Genomic DNA, 23505 nt, shown 5'->3' on the forward strand with positions numbered 1-23505 from the left:
CTGTGTGGAAATAGTACTATTTATGTGAAACTATTCATATACTGTAAACATTTGTCAGTAGGCAATATGATAAAGACTTCCGGCTCCTCCGGCTGGTGCGAATGTTTCAATGTCAGTATGTGCCAAACCGTTCGATTGTGACACACCTTTACGCGTCTCTCGCTCGCTGCGCTCGCTCGAAAACTGTAGCCTAACCTAAAACCAATCCATCTTGCGTTCATTATTCGATATGGTGGCGACATATTTCGAATTTGCGAACGTGTCGGATCGGTTGTGAGGTTGAAGTAGATAATTACCAGCGAGCGGAGCGAGCGAGCAACGATCACAATTTGCAAGGTATACATATACCTTATATTGCCTTGCATACATTTCGTGTTATTACCTAATTTTGTCAGCCATTTCAGACATCACATTGCACTGTACTATGTGGAAATAGTACTATTTATGTGAAACTATTCATAAACTGTAAACATTTGTCAGTAGGCAATAGGATAAAGACTTCCGGCTCCTCGGGCTGGTGCGAATGTTTCAATGTCCGTATGTGCCAAACCGTTGTATTGTGACACACCTTTACGCGTCTCTCGCTCGCTGCGCTCGCTCGAAAACTATAGCCTAACCTAAAACCAATCCCTCTTGCGTTAGTCATTCGATATGAAGGCAACTTATTTCGAATTTGCGAACGTGTCGGATCGTATGTGAGGTTGGACTAAATTTTTACGAGCGAGCGGAGCGAGCGATCAACGATCACAATTTGCAAGGTATACATATACCTTGCAATATACAAATATATCGTGTTAGTACCTAATTTTGTCAGCCACTTCGGACATCACATTGCACTGTAGTATGTGGAAATAGTACTATTTAGGTGAAACTATTCACAAACTGTAAACATTTGTCAGTAGGCAATAGGATAAAGAATTCCGGCTCCTCGGGCTGGTGCGAATGTTTCAATGTCAGTATGTGCCAAACCGTTCGATTGTGACACACCTTTACGCGTCTCTCGCTCGCTCGAAAACTGTAGCCTAACCTAAAACCAATCCATCTTGCATTCATTATTCGATATGGTGGCGACATATTTCGAATTTGCGAACGTGTCGGATCGGTTGTGAGGTTGGAGTAGATAATTACGAGCGAGCGGAGCGAGCGAGCAACGATCACAATTTGCAAGGTATACATATACCTTATATTGCCTTGCATACATTTCGTGTTATTACCTAATTTTGTCAGCCATTTCGGACATCACATTGCACTGTACTGTGTGGAAATAGTACTATTTATGTGAAACTATTCATATACTGTAAACATTTGTCAGTAGGCAATATGATAAAGACTTCCGGCTCCTCGGGCTGGTGCGAATGTTTCAATGTCAGTATGTGCCAAACCGTTCGATTGTGACACACCTTTACGCGTCTCTCGCTCGCTGCGCTCGCTCGAAAACTATAGCCTAACCTAAAACCAATCCATCTTGCGTTCATTATTCGACATGGTGGCGACATATTTCGAATTTGCGAACGTGTCGGATCGGTTGTGAGGTTGAAGTAGATAATTACGAGCGAGCGGAGCGAGCGAGCAACGATCACAATTTGCAAGGTATACATATACCTTATATTGCCTTGCATACATTTCGTGTTATTACCTAATTTTGTCAGCCATTTCAGACATCACATTGCACTGTACTATGTGGAAATAGTACTATTTATGTGAAACTATTCATAAACTGTAAACATTTGTCTGTAGGCAATAGGATAAAGACTTCCGGCTCCTCGGGCTGGTGCGAATGTTTCAATGTCCGTATGTGCCAAACCGTTGTATTGTGACACACCTTTACGCGTCTCTCGCTCGCTGCGCTCGCTCGAAAACTATAGCCTAACCTAAAACCAATCCCTCTTGCGTTAGTCATTCGATATGAAGGCAACTTATTTCGAATTTGCGAACGTGTCGGATCGTATGTGAGGTTGGACTAAATTTTTACGAGCGAGCGGAGCGAGCGATCAACGATCACAATTTGCAAGGTATACATATACCTTGCAATATACAAATATATCGTGTTAGTACCTAATTTTGTCAGCCACTTCGGACATCACATTGCACTGTAGTATGTGGAAATAGTACTATTTAGGTGAAACTATTCACAAACTGTAAACATTTGTCAGTAGGCAATAGGATAAAGAATTCCGGCTCCTCGGGCTGGTGCGAATGTTTCAATGTCAGTATGTGCCAAACCGTTCGATTGTGACACACCTTTACGCGTTTCTCGCTCGCTCGAAAACTGTAGCCTAACCTAAAACCAATCCATCTTACGTTCATTATTCGATATGGTGGCGACATATTTCGAATTTGCGAACGTGTCGGATCGGTTGTGAGGTTGGAGTAGATAATTACGAGCGAGCGGAGCGAGCGAGCAACGATCACAATTTGCAAGGTATACATATACCTTGCAATATGCATATATATCGTGTTAGTACCTAATTTTGTCAGCCACTTCGGACATCACATTGCACTGTAGTATGTGGAAATAGTACTATTTATGTGGTACTATTCATAAACTGTAAACATTTGTCAGTAGGCAATAGGATAAAGACTTCCGGCTCCTCGGGCTAGTGCGAATGTTTCAATGTCAGTATGTGCCAAACCGTTCGATTGTGACACACTTTTACGCGTCTCTCCCTCGCTGCGCTCGCTCGAAGACTGTAGCCTAACCTAAAACCAATCCATCTTGCGTTCATTATTCGATATGGTGGCGACATATTTCGAATTTGCGAACGTGTCGGATCGGTTGTGAGGTTGGAGTAGATAATTACGAGCGAGCGGAGCGAGCGAGCAACGATCACAATTTGCAAGGTATACATATACCTTGCAATATGCATATATGTCGTGTTAGTACCTAATTTTGTCAGCCACTTCGGACATCACATTGCACTGTAGTATGTGGAAATAGTACTATTTATGTGAAACTATTCATATACTGTAAACATTTGTCAGTAGGCAATATGATAAAGACTTCCGGCTCCTCGGGCTAGTGCGAATGTTTCAATGTCAGTATGTGCCAAACCGTTCGATTGTGACAGACCTTTACGCGTCTCTCGCTCGCTGCGCTCGCTCGAAAACTATAGCCTAACCTAAAACCAATCCATCTTGCGTTCATTATTCGATATGGTGGCGACATATTTCGAATTTGCGAACGTGTCGGATCGGTTGTGAGGTTGAAGTAGATAATTACGAGCGAGCGGAGCGAGCGAGCAACGATCACAATTTGCAAGGTATACATATACCTTATATTGCCTTGCATACATTTCGTGTTATTACCTAATTTTGTCAGCCATTTCAGACATCACATTGCACTGTACTATGTGGAAATAGTACTATTTATGTGAAACTATTCATAAACTGTAAACATTTGTCTGTAGGCAATAGGATAAAGACTTCCGGCTCCTCGGGCTGGTGCGAATGTTTCAATGTCCGTATGTGCCAAACCGTTGTATTGTGACACACCTTTACGCGTCTCTCGCTCGCTGCGCTCGCTCGAAAACTATAGCCTAACCTAAAACCAATCCCTCTTGCGTTAGTCATTCGATATGAAGGCAACTTATTTCGAATTTGCGAACGTGTCGGATCGTATGTGAGGTTGGACTAAATTTTTACGAGCGAGCGGAGCGAGCGATCAACGATCACAATTTGCAAGGTATACATATACCTTGCAATATACAAATATATCGTGTTAGTACCTAATTTTGTCAGCCACTTCGGACATCACATTGCACTGTAGTATGTGGAAATAGTACTATTTAGGTGAAACTATTCACAAACTGTAAACATTTGTCAGTAGGCAATAGGATAAAGAATTCCGGCTCCTCGGGCTGGTGCGAATGTTTCAATGTCAGTATGTGCCAAACCGTTCGATTGTGACACACCTTTACGCGTTTCTCGCTCGCTCGAAAACTGTAGCCTAACCTAAAACCAATCCATCTTACGTTCATTATTCGATATGGTGGCGACATATTTCGAATTTGCGAACGTGTCGGATCGGTTGTGAGGTTGGAGTAGATAATTACGAGCGAGCGGAGCGAGCGAGCAACGATCACAATTTGCAAGGTATACATATACCTTGCAATATGCATATATATCGTGTTAGTACCTAATTTTGTCAGCCACTTCGGACATCACATTGCACTGTAGTATGTGGAAATAGTACTATTTATGTGGTACTATTCATAAACTGTAAACATTTGTCAGTAGGCAATAGGATAAAGACTTCCGGCTCCTCGGGCTAGTGCGAATGTTTCAATGTCAGTATGTGCCAAACCGTTGGATTATGACACACCTTTACGCGTCTCTCGCTCGCTGCGCTCGCTCGAAAACTATAGCCTAACCTAAAACCAATCCCTCTTGCGTTAGTCATTCGATATGATGGCGACTTATTTCGAATTTGCGAACGTGTCGGATCGTATGTGAGGTTGGACTAAATTTTTACGAGCGAGCGGAGCGAGCGAGCAACGATCACAATTTGCAAGGTATACATATACCTTATATTGCCTTGCATACATTTCGTGTTATTACCTAATTTTGTCAGCCATTTCGGACATCACATTGCACTGTACTGTGTGGAAATAGTACTATTTATGTGAAACTATTCATATACCGTAAACATTTGTCAGTAGGCAATATGATAAAGACTTCCGGCTCCTCGGGCTAGTGCGAATGTTTCAATGTCAGTATGTGCCAAACCGTTCGATTGTGACAGACCTTTACGCGTCTCTCGCTCGCTGCGCTCGCTCGAAAACTATAGCCTAACCTAAAACCAATCCATCTTGCGTTCATTATTCGATATGGTGGCGACATATTTCGAATTTGCGAACGTGTCGGATCGGTTGTGAGGTTGGAGTAGATAATTACGAGCGAGCGGAGCGAGCGAGCAACGATCACAATTTGCAAGGTATACATATACCTTATATTGCCTTGCATACATTTCGTGTTATTACCTAATTTTGTCAGCCATTTCGGACATCACATTGCACTGTACTATGTGGAAATAGTACTATTTATGTGATACTATTCATAAACTGTAAACATTTGTCAGTAGGCAATAGGATAAAGACTTCCGGCTCCTCGGGCTGGTGCGAATGTTTCAATGTCCGTATGTGACAAACCGTTGGATTGTGACACACCTTTACGCGTCTCTCGCTCGCTGCGCTCGCTCGAAAACTGTAGCCGAACCTAAAACCAATCCATCTTGCGTTCATTATTCGATATGGTGGCGACATATATCGAATTTGCGAACGTGTCGGATCGGTTGTGAGGTTGGAGTAGATAATTACGAGCGAGCGGAGCGAACGAGCAACGATCACAATTTGCAAGGTATACATATACCTTGCAATATGCATATATATCGTGTTAGTACCTAATTTTGTCAGCCACTTCGGACATCACATTGCACTGTAGTATGTGGAAATAGTACTATTTATGTGGTACTATTCATAAACTGTAAACATTTGTCAGTAGGCAATAGGATAAAGACTTCCGGCTCCTCGGGCTAGTGCGAATGTTTCAATGTCCGTATGTGCCAAACCGTTGGATTGTGACACACCTTTACGCGTCTCTCGCTCGCTGCGCTCGCTCGAAAACTATAGCTTAACCTAAAACCAATCCCTCTTGCGTTAGTCATTCGATATGAAGGCGACTTATTTCGAATTTGCGAACGTGTCGGATCGTATGTGAGGTTGGACTAAATTTTTACGAGCGAGCGGAGCGAGCGAGCAACGATCACAATTTGCAAGGTATACATATACCTTATATTGCCTTGCATACATTTCGTGTTATTACCTAATTTTGTCAGCCATTTCGGACATCACATTGCACTGTACTATGTGGAAATAGTACTGTTTATGTGAAACTATTCATAAACTGTAAACATTTGTCAGTAGGCAATATGATAAAGACTTCCGGCTCCTCGGGCTGGTGCGAATGTTTCAATGTCAGTATGTGCCAAACCGTTCGATTGTGACACACCTTTACGCGTCTCTCGCTTGCTGCGCTCGCTCGAAAACTGTAGCCTAACCTAAAACCAATCCATCTTGCGTTCATTATTCGATATGGTGGCGACATATTTCGAATTTGCGAACGTGTCGGATCGGTTGTGAGGTTGGAGTAGATAATTACGAGCGAGCGGAGCGAGCGAGCAACGATCACAATTTGCAAGGTATACATATACCTTGCAATATGCATATATATCGTGTTAGTACCTAATTTTGTCAGCCACTTCGGACATCACATTGCACTGTAGTATGTGGAAATAGTACTATTTATGTGGTACTATTCATAAACTGTAAACATTTGTCAGTAGGCAATAGGATAAAGACTTCCGGCTCCTCGGGCTAGTGCGAATGTTTAAATGTCAGTATGTGCCAAACCGTTCGATTGTGACACACTTTTACGCGTCTCTCCCTCGCTGCGCTCGCTCGAAGACTGTAGCCTAACCTAAAACCAATCCATCTTGCGTTCATTATTCGATATGGTGGCGACATATTTCGAATTTGCGAACGTGTCGGATCGGTTGTGAGGTTGGAGTAGATAATTACGAGCGAGCGGAGCGAGCGAGCAACGATCACAATTTGCAAGGTATACATATACCTTGCAATATGCATATATGTCGTGTTAGTACCTAATTTTGTCAGCCACTTCGGACATCACATTGCACTGTAGTATGTGGAAATAGTACTATTTATGTGGTACTATTCATAAACTGTAAACATTTGTCAGTAGGCAATAGGATAAAGACTTCCGGCTCCTCGGGCTAGTGCGAATGTTTCAATGTCCGTATGTGCCAAACCGTTGGATTGTGACACACCTTTACGGGTCTCTCGCTCGCTGCGCTCGCTCGAAAACTATAGCCTAACCTAAAACCAATCCCTCTTGCGTTAGTCATTCGATATGAAGGCGACTTATTTCGAATTTGCGAAAGTGTCGGATCGTATGTGAGGTTGGACTAAATTTTTACGAGCGAGCGGAGCGAGGGAGCAACGATCACAATTTGCAAGGTATACATATACCTTATATTGCCTTGCATACATTTCGTGTTATTACCTAATTTTGTCAGCCATTTCGGACATCACATTGCACTGTACTATGTGGAAATAGTACTATTTATGTGAAACTATTCATAAACTGTAAACATTTGTCAGTAGGCAATATGATAAAGACTTCCGGCTCCTCGGGCTGGTGCGAATGTTTCAATGTCAGTATGTGCCAAACCCTTCGATTGTGACACACCTTTACGCGTCTCTCGCTCGCTGCGCTCGCTCGAAAACTGTAGCCTAACCTAAAACCAATCCATCTTGCGTCCATTATTCGATATGGTGGCTACATATTTCGAATTTGCGAACGTTTCGGATCGGTTGTGAGGTTGGAGTAGATAATTACGAGCGAGCGGAGCGAGCGAGCAACGATCACAATTTGCAGGGTATACATATACCTTGCTATATGCATATATATCGTGTTAGTACCTAATTTTGTCAGCCACTTCGGACATCACATTGCACTTTAGTATGTGGAAATAGTACTATTTATGTGGTACTATTCATAAACTGTAAACATTTGTCAGTAGGCAATAGGATAAAGACTTCCGGCTCCTCGGGCTAGTGCGAATGTTTCAATGTCAGTATGTGCCAAACCGTTCGATTGTGACACACTTTTACGCGTCTCTCCCTCGCTGCGCTCGCTCGAAGACTGTAGCCTAACCTAAAACCAATCCATCTTGCGTTCATTATTCGATATGGTGGCGACATATTTCGAATTTGCGAACGTGTCGGATCGGTTGTGAGGTTGGAGTAGATAATTACGAGCGAGCGGAGCGAGCGAGCAACGATCACAATTTGCAAGGTATACATATACCTTGCAATATGCATATATGTCGTGTTAGTACCTAATTTTGTCAGCCACTTCGGACATCACATTGCACTGTAGTATGTGGAAATAGTACTATTTATGTGAAACTATTCATATACTGTAAACATTTGTCAGTAGGCAATATGATAAAGACTTCCGGCTCCTCGGGCTAGTGCGAATGTTTCAATGTCCGTATGTGCCAAACCGTTGGATTGTGACACACCTTTACGCGTCTCTCGCTCGCTGCGCTCGCTCGAAAACTATAGCTTAACCTAAAACCAATCCCTCTTGCGTTAGTCATTCGATATGAAGGCGACTTATTTCGAATTTGCGAACGTGTCGGATCGTATGTGAGGTTGGACTAAATTTTTACGAGCGAGCGGAGCGAGCGAGCAACGATCACAATTTGCAAGGTATACATATACCTTATATTGCCTTGCATACATTTCGTGTTATTACCTAATTTTGTCAGCCATTTCGGACATCACATTGCACTGTACTATGTGGAAATAGTACTGTTTATGTGAAACTATTCATAAACTGTAAACATTTGTCAGTAGGCAATATGATAAAGACTTCCGGCTCCTCGGGCTGGTGCGAATGTTTCAATGTCAGTATGTGCCAAACCGTTCGATTGTGAAACACCTTTACGCGTCTCTCGCTTGCTGCGCTCGCTCGAAAACTGTAGCCTAACCTAAAACCAATCCATCTTGCGTTCATTATTCGATATGGTGGCGACATATTTCGAATTTGCGAACGTGTCGGATCGGTTGTGAGGTTGGAGTAGATAATTACGAGCGAGCGGAGCGAGCGAGCAACGATCACAATTTGCAAGGTATACATATACCTTGCAATATGCATATATATCGTGTTAGTACCTAATTTTGTCAGCCACTTCGGACATCACATTGCACTGTAGTATGTGGAAATAGTACTATTTATGTGGTACTATTCATAAACTGTAAACATTTGTCAGTAGGCAATAGGATAAAGACTTCCGGCTCCTCGGGCTAGTGCGAATGTTTAAATGTCAGTATGTGCCAAACCGTTCGATTGTGACACACTTTTACGCGTCTCTCCCTCGCTGCGCTCGCTCGAAGACTGTAGCCTAACCTAAAACCAATCCATCTTGCGTTCATTATTCGATATGGTGGCGACATATTTCGAATTTGCGAACGTGTCGGATCGGTTGTGAGGTTGGAGTAGATAATTACGAGCGAGCGGAGCGAGCGAGCAACGATCACAATTTGCAAGGTATACATATACCTTGCAATATGCATATATGTCGTGTTAGTACCTAATTTTGTCAGCCACTTCGGACATCACATTGCACTGTAGTATGTGGAAATAGTACTATTTATGTGGTACTATTCATAAACTGTAAACATTTGTCAGTAGGCAATAGGATAAAGACTTCCGGCTCCTCGGGCTAGTGCGAATGTTTCAATGTCCGTATGTGCCAAACCGTTGGATTGTGACACACCTTTACGGGTCTCTCGCTCGCTGCGCTCGCTCGAAAACTATAGCCTAACCTAAAACCAATCCCTCTTGCGTTAGTCATTCGATATGAAGGCGACTTATTTCGAATTTGCGAAAGTGTCGGATCGTATGTGAGGTTGGACTAAATTTTTACGAGCGAGCGGAGCGAGGGAGCAACGATCACAATTTGCAAGGTATACATATACCTTATATTGCCTTGCATACATTTCGTGTTATTACCTAATTTTGTCAGCCATTTCGGACATCACATTGCACTGTACTATGTGGAAATAGTACTATTTATGTGAAACTATTCATAAACTGTAAACATTTGTCAGTAGGCAATATGATAAAGACTTCCGGCTCCTCGGGCTGGTGCGAATGTTTCAATGTCAGTATGTGCCAAACCCTTCGATTGTGACACACCTTTACGCGTCTCTCGCTCGCTGCGCTCGCTCGAAAACTGTAGCCTAACCTAAAACCAATCCATCTTGCGTCCATTATTCGATATGGTGGCTACATATTTCGAATTTGCGAACGTTTCGGATCGGTTGTGAGGTTGGAGTAGATAATTACGAGCGAGCGGAGCGAGCGAGCAACGATCACAATTTGCAGGGTATACATATACCTTGCTATATGCATATATATCGTGTTAGTACCTAATTTTGTCAGCCACTTCGGACATCACATTGCACTTTAGTATGTGGAAATAGTACTATTTATGTGGTACTATTCATAAACTGTAAACATTTGTCAGTAGGCAATAGGATAAAGACTTCCGGCTCCTCGGGCTAGTGCGAATGTTTCAATGTCAGTATGTGCCAAACCGTTCGATTGTGACACACCTTTACGCGTCTCTCGCTCGCTGCGCTCGCTCGAAAACTGTAGCGGAACCTAAAACCAATCCATCTTGCGTTCATTATTCGATATGGTGGCGACATATTTCGAATTTGCGAACGTGTCGGATCGGTTGTGAGGTTGGAGTAGATAATTACGAGCGAGCGGAGCGAGCGAGCAGCGATCACAATTTGCAAGGTATACATATACCTTGCAATATGCATATATATCGTGTTAGTACCTAATTTTGTCAGCCACTTCGGACATCACATTGCACTGTAGTATGTGGAAATAGTACTATTTATGTGGTACTATTCATAAACTGTAAACATTTGTCAGTAGGCAATAGGATAAAGACTTCCGGCTCCTCGGGCTAGTGAGAATGTTTCAATCTCCGTATGTGCCAAACCGTTGGATTGTGACACACCTTTACGCGACTCTCGCTCGCTGCAGTCGCTCGAAAACTATAGCCTAACCTAAAACCAATCCATCTTGCGTTCATTATTCGATATGGTGGCGACATATTTCGAATTTGCGAACGTGTCGGATCGGTTGTGAGGTTGGAGTAGATAATTACGAGCGAGCGGAGCGAGCGAGCAACGATCACAATTTGCAAGGTATACATATACCTTGCAATATGCATATATGTCGTGTTAGTACCTAATTTTGTCAGCCACTTCGGACATCACATTGCACTGTAGTATGTGGAAATAGTACTATTTATGTGGTACTATTCATAAACTGTAAACATTTGTCAGTAGGCAATAGGATAAAGACTTCCGGCTCCTCGGGCTAGTGCGAATGTTTCAATGTCCGTATGTGCCAAACCGTTGGATTGTGACACACCTTTACGGGTCTCTCGCTCGCTGCGCTCGCTCGAAAACTATAGCCTAACCTAAAACCAATCCCTCTTGCGTTAGTCATTCGATATGAAGGCGACTTATTTCGAATTTGCGAAAGTGTCGGATCGTATGTGAGGTTGGACTAAATTTTTACGAGCGGGCGGAGCGAGCGAGCAACGATCACAATTTGCAAGGTATACATATACCTTATATTGCCTTGCATACATTTCGTGTTATTACCTAATTTTGTCAGCCATTTCGGACATCACATTGCACTGTACTATGTGGAAATAGTACTATTTATGTGAAACTATTCATAAACTGTAAACATTTGTCAGTAGGCAATATGATAAAGACTTCCGGCTCCTCGGGCTGGTGCGAATGTTTCAATGTCAGTATGTGCCAAACCCTTCGATTGTGACACACCTTTACGCGTCTCTCGCTCGCTGCGCTCGCTCGAAAACTGTAGACTAACCTAAAACCAATCCATCTTGCGTTCATTATTCGATATGGTGGCTACATATTTCGAATTTGCGAACGTTTCGGATCGGTTGTGAGGTTGGAGTAGATAATTACGAGCGAGCGGAGCGAGCGAGCAACGATCACAATTTGCAGGGTATACATATACCTTGCTATATGCATATATATCGTGTTAGTACCTAATTTTGTCAGCCACTTCGGACATCACATTGCACTTTAGTATGTGGAAATAGTACTATTTATGTGATACTATTCATAAACTGTAAACATTTGTCAGTAGGCAATAGGATAAAGACTTCCGGCTCCTCGGGCTGGTGCGAATGTTTCAATGTCCGTATGTGACAAACCGTTGGATTGTGACACACCTTTACGCGTGTCTCGCTCGCTGCGCTCGCTCGAAAACGATAGCCTAACCTAAAACCAATCCCTCTTGCGTTAGTCATTCGATATGAAGGCGACTTATTTCGAATTTGCGAACGTGTCGGATCGGATGTGAGGTTGGACTAAATTTTTACGAGCGAGCGGAGCGAGCGAGCAACGATCACAATTTGCAAGGTATACATATACCTTGCAATATGCATATATATCGTGTTAGTACCTAATTTTGTCAGCCACTTCGGACATCACATTGCACTGTAGTATGTGGAAATAGTAGTATTTAGGTGAAACTATTGACAAACTGTAAACATTTGTCAGTAGGCAATATGATAAAGACTTCCGGCTCCTCGGGCTGGTGCGAATGTTTCAATGTCCGTATGTACCAAACCGTTGGATTGTGGCACACCTTTACGCGTCTCTCGCTCGCTGCGCTCGCTCGAAAACTATAGCCTAACCTAAAACCAATCCCTCTTGCGTTAGTCATTCGATATGAAGGCGACTTATTTCGAATTTGCGAACGTGTCGGATCGGTTGTGAGGTTGGAGTAGATAATTACGAGCGTGCGGAGCGAGCGAGCAACGATCACAATTTGCAAGGTATACATATACCTTGCAATATGCATATATATCGTGTTAGTACCTAATTTTGTCAGCCACTTCGGACATCTCATTGCACTGTAGTATGTGGAAATAGTACTATTTATGTGGTACTATTCATAAACTGTAAACATTTGTCAGTAGGCAATAGGATAAAGACTTCCGGCTCCTCGGGCTAGTGCGAATGTTTCAATGTCCGTATGTGCCAAACCGTTGGATTGTGACACACCTTTACGCGTCTCTCGCTCGAAAACTATAGCCTAACCTAAAACCAATCCCTCTTGCGTTCGTCATTCGATATGAAGGCGACTTATTTCGAATTTGCGAACGTGTCGGATCGTATGTGAGGTTGGACTAAATTTTTACGAGCGAGCGGAGCGAGCGAGCAACGATCACAATTTGCAAGGTATACATATACCTTATATTGCCTTGCATACATTTCGTGTTATTACCTGATTTTGTCAGCCATTTCGGACATCACATTGCACTGTACTATGTGGAAATAGTACAATTTATGTGAAACTATTCATAAACTGTAAACATTTGTCAGTAGGCAATATGATAAAGACTTCCGGCTCCTCGGGCTGGTGCGAATGTTTCAATGTCCGTATGTGCCAAACCGTTGGATTGTGACACACCTTTACGCGTCTCTCGCTCGAAAACTATAGCCTAACCTAAAACCAATCCCTCTTGCGTTAGTCATTCGATATGAAGGCGACTTATTTCGAATTTGCGAACGTGTCGGGTCGTATGTGAGGTTGGACTAAATTTTTACGAGCGAGCGGAGCGAGCGAGCAACGAACACAATATGCAAGGTATACATATACCTTATATTGCCTTGCATACATTTCGTGTTATTACCTAATTTTGTCAGCCATTTCGGACATCACATTGCACTGTACTATGTGGAAATAGTACTATTTATGTGAAACTATTCATAAACTGTAAACATTTGTCAGTAGGCAATATGATAAAGACTTCCGGCTCCTCGGGCTGGTGCGAATGTTTCAATGTCCGTATGTGCCAAACCGTTGGATTGTGACACACCTTTACGCGTCTCTCGCTCGAAAACTATAGCCCAACCTAAAACCAATCCCTCTTGCGTTAGTCATTCGATATGAAGGCGACTTATTTCGAATTTGCGAACGTGTCGGATGGTATGTGAGGTTGGAGTAGATAATTACGAGCGAGCGGAGCGAGCGAGCAACGAACACAATATGCAAGGTATACATATACCTTATATTGCCTTGCATACATTTCGTGTTATTACCTAATTTTGTCAGCCATTTCGGACATCACATTGCACTGTACTATGTGGAAATAGTACTATTTATGTGAAACTATTCATAAACTGTAAACATTTGTCAGTAGGCAATATGATAAAGACTTCCGGCTCCTCGGGCTGGTGCGAATGTTTCAATGTCAGTATGTGCCAAACCGTTCGATTGTGACACACTTTTACGCGTCTCTCGCTCGCTGCGTTCGCTCGAAAACTATAGCCTAACCTAAAACCAACCCCGCTTGCGTTAGTCATTCGATATGAAGGCAACTTATTTCGAATTTGCGAACGTGTCGGATCGGAAGTGAGGTTGGACTAAATTTTTACGAGCGAGCGGAGCGAGCGAGCAACGATCACAATTTGCAAGGTATACATATACCTTGCAATATGCATATATATCGTGTTAGTATCTAATTTTGTCAGCCACTTCGGACATCACATTGCACTGTAGTATGTAGAAATAGTAGTATTTAGGTGAAACTATTCACAAACTGTAAACATTTGTCAGTAGGCAATATGATAAAGACTTCCGGCTCCTCGGGCTGGTGCGAATGTTTCAATGTCAGTATGTGCCAAACCGTTGGATTGTGACACACCTTTACGCGTCTCTCGCTCGCTGCGCTCGCTCGAAAACTATAGCCTAACCTAAAACCAATCCCTCTTGCGTTAGTCATTCGATATGAAGGCGACTTATTTCGAAATTGCGAACGTGTCGGATCGGAAGTGAGGTTGGACTAAATTTTTACGAGCGAGCGGAGCGAGCGAGCAACGATCACAATTTGCAAGGTATACATATACCTTGCAATATGCATATATATCGTGTTAGTACCTAATTTTGTCAGCCACTTCGGACATCACATTGCACTGTAGTATGTGGAAATAGTAGTATTTAGGTGAAACTATTCACAAACTGTAAACATTTGTCGGTAGGCAATATGATAAAGACTTCCGGCTCCTCGGGCTGGTGCGAATGTTTCAATGTCAGTATGTGCCAAACCGTTGGATTGTGACACACCTTTACGCGTCTCTGGCTCGCTGCGCTCGCTCGAAAACTATAGCCTAACCTAAAACCAATCCCTCTTGCGTTAGTCATTCGATATGAAGGCGACTTATTTCGAATTTGCGAACGTGTCGGATCGGAAGTGAGGTTGGACTAAATTTTTACGAGCGAGCGGAGCGAGCGAGCAACGATCACAATATGCAAGGTATACATATACCTTATATTGCCTTGCATACATTTCGTGTTATTACCTAATTTTGTCAGCCATTTCGGACATCACATTGCACTGTACTATGTGGAAATAGTACTATTTATGTGAAACTATTCATAAACTGTAAACATTTCTCAGTAGGCAATATGATAAAGACTTCCGGCTCCTCGGGCTGATGCGAATGTTTCAATGTCAGTATGTGCCAAACCGTTCGATTGTGACACACCTTTACGCGTCTCTCGCTCGCTCGAAAACTGTAGCCTAACCTAAAACCAATCCATCTTGCGTTCATTATTCGATATGGTGGCGACATATTTCGAATTTGCGAACGTGTCGGATCGGTTGTGAGGTTGGAGTAGATAATTGCGAGCGAGCGGAGCGAGCGAGCAACGATCACAATTTGCAAGGTATACATATACCTTGCAATATGCATATATGTCGTGTTAGTACCTAATTTTGTCAGCCACATCGGACATCACGTTGCACTGTAGTATGTGGAAATAGTACTATTTATGTGCTACTATTCATAAACTGTAAACATTTGTCAGTAGGCAATAGGATAAAGACTTCCGGCTCCTCGGGCTAGTGCGAATGTTTCAATGTCCGTATGTACCAAACCGTTGGATTGTGGCACACCTTTACGCGTCTCTCGCTCGCTGCGCTCGCTCGAAAACTATAGCCTAACCTAAAACCAATCCCTCTTGCGTTAGTCATTCGATATGAAGGCGACTTATTTCGAATTTGCGAACGTGTCGGATCGGTTGTGAGGTTGGAGTAGATAATTACGAGCGTGCGGAGCGAGCGAGCAACGATCACAATTTGCAAGGTATACATATACCTTGCAATATGCATATATATCGTGTTAGTACCTAATTTTGTCAGCCACTTCGGACATCTCATTGCACTGTAGTATGTGGAAATAGTACTATTTATGTGGTACTATTCATAAACTGTAAACATTTGTCAGTAGGCAATAGGATAAAGACTTCCGGCTCCTCGGGCTAGTGCGAATGTTTCAATGTCCGTATGTGCCAAACCGTTGGATTGTGACACACCTTTACGCGTCTCTCGCTCGAAAACTATAGCCTAACCTAAAACCAATCCCTCTTGCGTTCGTCATTCGATATGAAGGCGACTTATTTCGAATTTGCGAACGTGTCGGATCGTATGTGAGGTTGGACTAAATTTTTACGAGCGAGCGGAGCGAGCGAGCAACGATCACAATTTGCAAGGTATACATATACCTTATATTGCCTTGCATACATTTCGTGTTATTACCTGATTTTGTCAGCCATTTCGGACATCACATTGCACTGTACTATGTGGAAATAGTACAATTTATGTGAAACTATTCATAAACTGTAAACATTTGTCAGTAGGCAATATGATAAAGACTTCCGGCTCCTCGGGCTGGTGCGAATGTTTCAATGTCCGTATGTGCCAAACCGTTGGATTGTGACACACCTTTACGCGTCTCTCGCTCGAAAACTATAGCCTAACCTAAAACCAATCCCTCTTGCGTTAGTCATTCGATATGAAGGCGACTTATTTCGAATTTGCGAACGTGTCGGGTCGTATGTGAGGTTGGACTAAATTTTTACGAGCGAGCGGAGCGAGCGAGCAACGAACACAATATGCAAGGTATACATATACCTTATATTGCCTTGCATACATTTCGTGTTATTACCTAATTTTGTCAGCCATTTCGGACATCACATTGCACTGTACTATGTGGAAATAGTACTATTTATGTGAAACTATTCATAAACTGTAAACATTTGTCAGTAGGCAATATGATAAAGACTTCCGGCTCCTCGGGCTGGTGCGAATGTTTCAATGTCCGTATGTGCCAAACCGTTGGATTGTGACACACCTTTACGCGTCTCTCGCTCGAAAACTATAGCCCAACCTAAAACCAATCCCTCTTGCGTTAGTCATTCGATATGAAGGCGACTTATTTCGAATTTGCGAACGTGTCGGATGGTATGTGAGGTTGGAGTAGATAATTACGAGCGAGCGGAGCGAGCGAGCAACGAACACAATATGCAAGGTATACATATACCTTATATTGCCTTGCATACATTTCGTGTTATTACCTAATTTTGTCAGCCATTTCGGACATCACATTGCACTGTACTATGTGGAAATAGTACTATTTATGTGAAACTATTCATAAACTGTAAACATTTGTCAGTAGGCAATATGATAAAGACTTCCGGCTCCTCGGGCTGGTGCGAATGTTTCAATGTCAGTATGTGCCAAACCGTTCGATTGTGACACACTTTTACGCGTCTCTCGCTCGCTGCGTTCGCTCGAAAACTATAGCCTAACCTAAAACCAACCCCGCTTGCGTTAGTCATTCGATATGAAGGCAACTTATTTCGAATTTGCGAACGTGTCGGATCGGAAGAGAGGTTGGACTAAATTTTTACGAGCGAGCGGAGCGAGCGAGCAACGATCACAATTTGCAAGGTATACATATACCTTGCAATATGCATATATATCGTGTTAGTATCTAATTTTGTCAGCCACTTCGGACATCACATTGCACTGTAGTATGTAGAAATAGTAGTATTTAGGTGAAACTATTCACAAACTGTAAACATTTGTCAGTAGGCAATATGATAAAGACTTCCGGCTCCTCGGGCTGGTGCGAATGTTTCAATGTCAGTATGTGCCAAACCGTTGGATTGTGACACACCTTTACGCGTCTCTCGCTCGCTGCGCTCGCTCGAAAACTATAGCCTAACCTAAAACCAATCCCTCTTGCGTTAGTCATTCGATATGAAGGCGACTTATTTCGAAATTGCGAACGTGTCGGATCGGAAGTGAGGTTGGACTAAATTTTTACGAGCGAGCGGAGCGAGCGAGCAACGATCACAATTTGCAAGGTATACATATACCTTGCAATATGCATATATATCGTGTTAGTACCTAATTTTGTCAGCCACTTCGGACATCACATTGCACTGTAGTATGTGGAAATAGTAGTATTTAGGTGAAACTATTCACAAACTGTAAACATTTGTCGGTAGGCAATATGATAAAGACTTCCGGCTCCTCGGGCTGGTGCGAATGTTTCAATGTCAGTATGTGCCAAACCGTTGGATTGTAACACACCTTTACGCGTCTCTGGCTCGCTGCGCTCGCTCGAAAACTATAGCCTAACCTAAAACCAATCCCTCTTGCGTTAGTCATTCGATATGAAGGCGACTTATTTCGAATTTGCGAACGTGTCGGATCGGAAGTGAGGTTGGACTAAATTTTTACGAGCGAGCGGAGCGAGCGAGCAACGATCACAATATGCAAGGTATACATATACCTTATATTGCCTTGCATACATTTCGTGTTATTACCTAATTTTGTCAGCCATTTCGGACATCACATTGCACTGTACTATGTGGAAATAGTACTATTTATGTGAAACTATTCATAAACTGTAAACATTTCTCAGTAGGCAATATGATAAAGACTTCCGGCTCCTCGGGCTGATGCGAATGTTTCAATGTCAGTATGTGCCAAACCGTTCGATTGTGACACACCCTTACGCGTCTCTCGCTCGCTCGAAAACTGTAGCCTAACCTAAAACCAATCCATCTTGCGTTCATTATTCGATATGGTGGCGACATATTTCGAATTTGCGAACGTGTCGGATCGGTTGTGAGGTTGGAGTAGATAATTGCGAGCGAGCGGAGCGAGCGAGCAACGATCACAATTTGCAAGGTATACATATACCTTGCAATATGCATATATGTCGTGTTAGTACCTAATTTTGTCAGCCACATCGGACATCACGTTGCACTGTAGTATGTGGAAATAGTACTATTTATGTGCTACTATTCATAAACTGTAAACATTTGTCAGTAGGCAATAGGATAAAGACTTCCGGCTCCTCGGGCTAGTGCGAATGTTTCAATGTCCATATGTGCCAAACCGTTCTATTGTGACACACCTTTACGCGTCTCTCGCTCGCTGCGCTCGCTCGAAAACTATAGCCTAACTTAAATCCAATCCCTCTTGCGTTAGTCATTCGATATGATGCCGACTTATTTCGAATTTGCGAACGTGTCGGATCGTATGTGAGGTTGGACTAAACTTTTACGAGCGAGCGGAGCGAGCGAGCAACGATCACAATTTGCAAGGTATACATATAACTTGCAATATGCATATATATCGTGTTATTACCTAATTTTGTCAGCCACTTCGGACATCACATTGCACTGTAGTATGTGGAAATAGTACTATTTATGTGAAAATATTCATAAACTGTAAACATTTGTCAGTAGGCAATATGATAAAGACTTCCGGCTCCTCGGGCTGGTGCGAATGTTTCAATGTCAGTATGTGCCAAACCGTTCGATTGTGACACACCTTTACGCGTCTCTCGCTCGCTCGAAAACTGTAGCCTAACCTAAAACCAATCCATCTTGCGTTCATTATTCGATATGGTGGCGACATATTTCGAATTTGCGAACGTGTCGGATCGGTTGTGAGGTTGGAGTAGATAATTACGAGCGAGCGGAGCGAGCGAGCAACGATCACAATTTGCAAGGTATACATATACCTTGCAATATGCATATATATCGTGTTAGTACCTAATTTTGTCAGCCATTTCGGACATCACATTGCACTGTACTATGTGGAAATAGTACTATTTATGTGAAACTATTCATAAACTGTAAACATTTGTCAGTAGGCAATATGATAAAGACTTCCGGCTCCTCGGGCTGGTGCGAATGTTTCAATGTCAGTATGTGCCAAACCGTTCGATTGTGACACACCTTTACGCGTCTCTCGCTCGCTGCGCTCGCTCGAAAACTATAGCCTAACCTAAAACCAATCCCTCTTGCGTTAGTCATTCGATATGAAGGCGACTTATTTCGAATTTGCGAACGTGTCGGATCGTATGTGAGGTTGGACTAAATTTTTACGAGCGAGCGGAGCGAGCGAGCAACGATCACAATTTGCAAGGTATACATATACCTTGCAATATGCATATATATCATGTTATTACCTAATTTTGTCAGCCACTTCGGACATCACATTGCACTGTAGTATGTGGAAATAGTACTATTTATGTGAAAATATTCATAAACTGTAAACATTTGTCAGTAGGCAATATGATAAAGACTTCCGGCTCCTCGGGCTGGTGCGAATGTTTCAATGTCCGTATGTGCCAAACCGTTGGATTGTGACACACCTTTACGCGTCTCTCGCTCGCTGCGCTCGCTCGAAAACTATAGCCTAACCTAAAACCAATCCCTCTTGCGTTAGTCATTCGATATGAAGGCAACTTATTTCGAATTTGCGAACGTGTCGGATCGTATGTGAGGTTGGACTAAATTTTTACGAGCGAGCGGAGCGAGTGAGCAACGATCACAATTTCCAAGCTATACATATACCTAATGTTGCCTTGCATATATTTCGTGTTATTACCTAATTTTGTCAGCCACTTCGGACATCACATTGCACTGTAGTATGTGGAAATAGTACTATTTATGTGAAAATATTCATAAACTGTAAACATTTGTCAGTAGGCAATATGATAAAGACTTCCGGCTCCTCGGGCTGGTGCGAATGTTTCAATGTCAGTATGTGCCAAACCGTTCGATTGTGACACACCTTTACGCGTCTCTCGCTCGCTCGAAAACTGTAGCCTAACCTAAAACCAATCCATCTTGCGTTCATTATTCGATATGGTGGCGACATATTTCGAATTTGCGCACGTGTCGGATCGGTTGTGAGGTTGGAGTAGATAATTACGGGCGAGCGGAGCGAGCGAGCAACGATCACAATTTGCAAGGTATACATATACCTTGCAATATGCATATATATTGTGTTAGTACCTAATTTTGTCAGCCACTTCGGACATCACATTGCACTGTAGTATGTGGAAATAGTACTATTTATGTGGTACTATTCATAAACTGTAAACATTTGTCAGTAGGCAATAGGATAAAGACTTCCGGCTCCTCGGGCTGGTGCGAATGTTTCAATGTCCGTATGTGCCAAACCGTTGGATTGTGACACACCTTTACGCGTCTCTCGCGCGCTGCGCTCGCTCGAAAACTATAGCCTAACCTAAAACCAATCCCTCTTGCGTTAGTCATTCGATATGAAGGCGACTTATTTCGAATTTGCGAACGTGTCGGATCGGAAGTGAGGTTGGACTAAATTTTTACGAGCGAGCGGAGCGAGCGAGCAACGATCACAATATGCAAGGTATACATATACCTTATATTGCCTTGCATACATTTCGTGTTATTACCTAATTTTGTCAGCCATTTCGGACATCACATTGCACTGTACTATGTGGAAATAGTACTATTTATGTGAAACTATTCATAAACTGTAAACATTTCTCAGTAGGCAATATGATAAAGACTTCCGGCTCCTCGGGCTGGTGCGAATGTTTCAATGTCAGTATGTGCCAAACCGTTCGATTGTGACACACCTTTTCGCGTCTCTCGATCGCTCGAAAACTGTAGCCTAACCTAAAACCAATCCATCTTGCGTTCATTATTCGATATGGGGGCGACATATTTCGAATTTGCGAACGTGTCGGATCGGTTGTGAGGTTGGAGTAGATAATTGCGAGCGAGCGGAGCGAGCGAGCAACGATCACAATTTGCAAGGTATACATATACCTTGCAATATGCATATATGTCGTGTTAGTACCTAATTTTGTCAGCCACTTCGGACATCACGTTGCACTGTAGTATGTGGAAATAGTACTATTTATGTGCTACTATTCATAAACTGTAAACATTTGTCAGTAGGCAATAGGATAAAGACTTCCGGCTCCTCGGGCTAGTGCGAATGTTTCAATGTCCATATGTGCCAAACCGTTGGATTGTGACACACCTTTACGCGTCTCTCGCTCGCTGCGCTCGCTCGAAAACTATAGCCTAACTTAAATCCAATCCCTCTTGCGTTAGTCATTCGATATGATGCCGACTTATTTCGAATTTGCGAACGTGTCGGATCGTATGTGAGGTTGGACTGAACTTTTACGAGCGAGCGGAGCGAGCGAGCAACGATCACAATTTGCAAGGTATACATATAACTTGCAATATGCATATATATCGTGTTATTACCTAATTTTGTCAGCCACTTCGGACATCACGTTGCACTGTAGTATGTGGAAATAGTACTATTTATGTGCTACTATTCATAAACTGTAAACATTTGTCAGTAGGCAATAGGATAAAGACTTCCGGCTCCTCGGGCTGGTGCGAATGTTTCAATGTCAGTATGTGCCAAACCGTTCGATTGTGACACACCTTTACGCGTCTCTCGCTCGCTCGAAAACTGTAGCCTAACCTAAAACCAATCCATCTTGCGTTCATTATTCGATATGGTGGCGACATATTTCGAATTTGCGAACGTGTCGGATCGGTTGTGAGGTTGGAGTAGATAATTACGAGCGAGCGGAGCGAGCGAGCAACGATCACAATTTGCAAGGTATACATATACCTTGCAATATGCATATATATCGTGTTAGTACCTAATTTTGTCAGCCATTTCGGACATCACATTGCACTGTACTATGTGGAAATAGTACTATTTATGTGAAACTATTCATAAACTGTAAACATTTGTCAGTAGGCAATATGATAAAGACTTCCGGCTCCTCGGGCTGGTGCGAATGTTTCAATGTCAGTATGTGCCAAACCGTTCGATTGTGACACACCTTTACGCGTCTCTCGCTCGCTGCGCTCGCTCGAAAACTATAGCCTAACCTAAAACCAATCCCTCTTGCGTTAGTCATTCGATATGAAGGCGACTTATTTCGAATTTGCGAACGTGTCGGATCGTATGTGAGGTTGGACTAAATTTTTACGAGCGAGCGGAGCGAGCGAGCAACGATCACAATTTGCAAGGTATACATATACCTTGCAATATGCATATATATCGTGTTATTACCTAATTTTGTCAACCACTTCGGACATCACATTGCACTGTAGTATGTGGAAATAGTACTATTTATGTGAAAATATTCATAAACTGTAAACATTTGTCAGTAGGCAATATGATAAAGACTTCCGGCTCCTCGGGCTGGTGCGAATGTTTCAATGTCCGTATGTGCCAAACCGTTGGATTGTGACACACCTTTACGCGTCTCTCGCTCGCTGCGCTCGCTCGAAAACTATAGCCTAACCTAAAACCAATCCCTCTTGCGTTAGTCATTCGATATGAAGGCAACTTATTTCGAATTTGCGAACGTGTCGGATCGTATGTGAGGTTGGACTAAATTTTTACGAGCGAGCGGAGCGAGTGAGCAACGATCACAATTTCCAAGCTATACATATACCTAATGTTGCCTTGCATATATTTCGTGTTATTACCTAATTTTGTCAGCCACTTCGGACATCACATTGCACTGTAGTATGTGGAAATAGTACTATTTATGTGAAAATATTCATAAACTGTAAACATTTGTCAGTAGGCAATATGATAAAGACTTCCGGCTCCTCGGGCTGGTGCGAATGTTTCAATGTCAGTATGTGCCAAACCGTTCG

The sequence above is a fragment of the Bombus terrestris genome, unplaced genomic scaffold (assembly GCF_910591885.1).
Source record: "Bombus terrestris unplaced genomic scaffold, iyBomTerr1.2, whole genome shotgun sequence".
Taxonomy (NCBI): domain Eukaryota; kingdom Metazoa; phylum Arthropoda; class Insecta; order Hymenoptera; family Apidae; genus Bombus; species Bombus terrestris.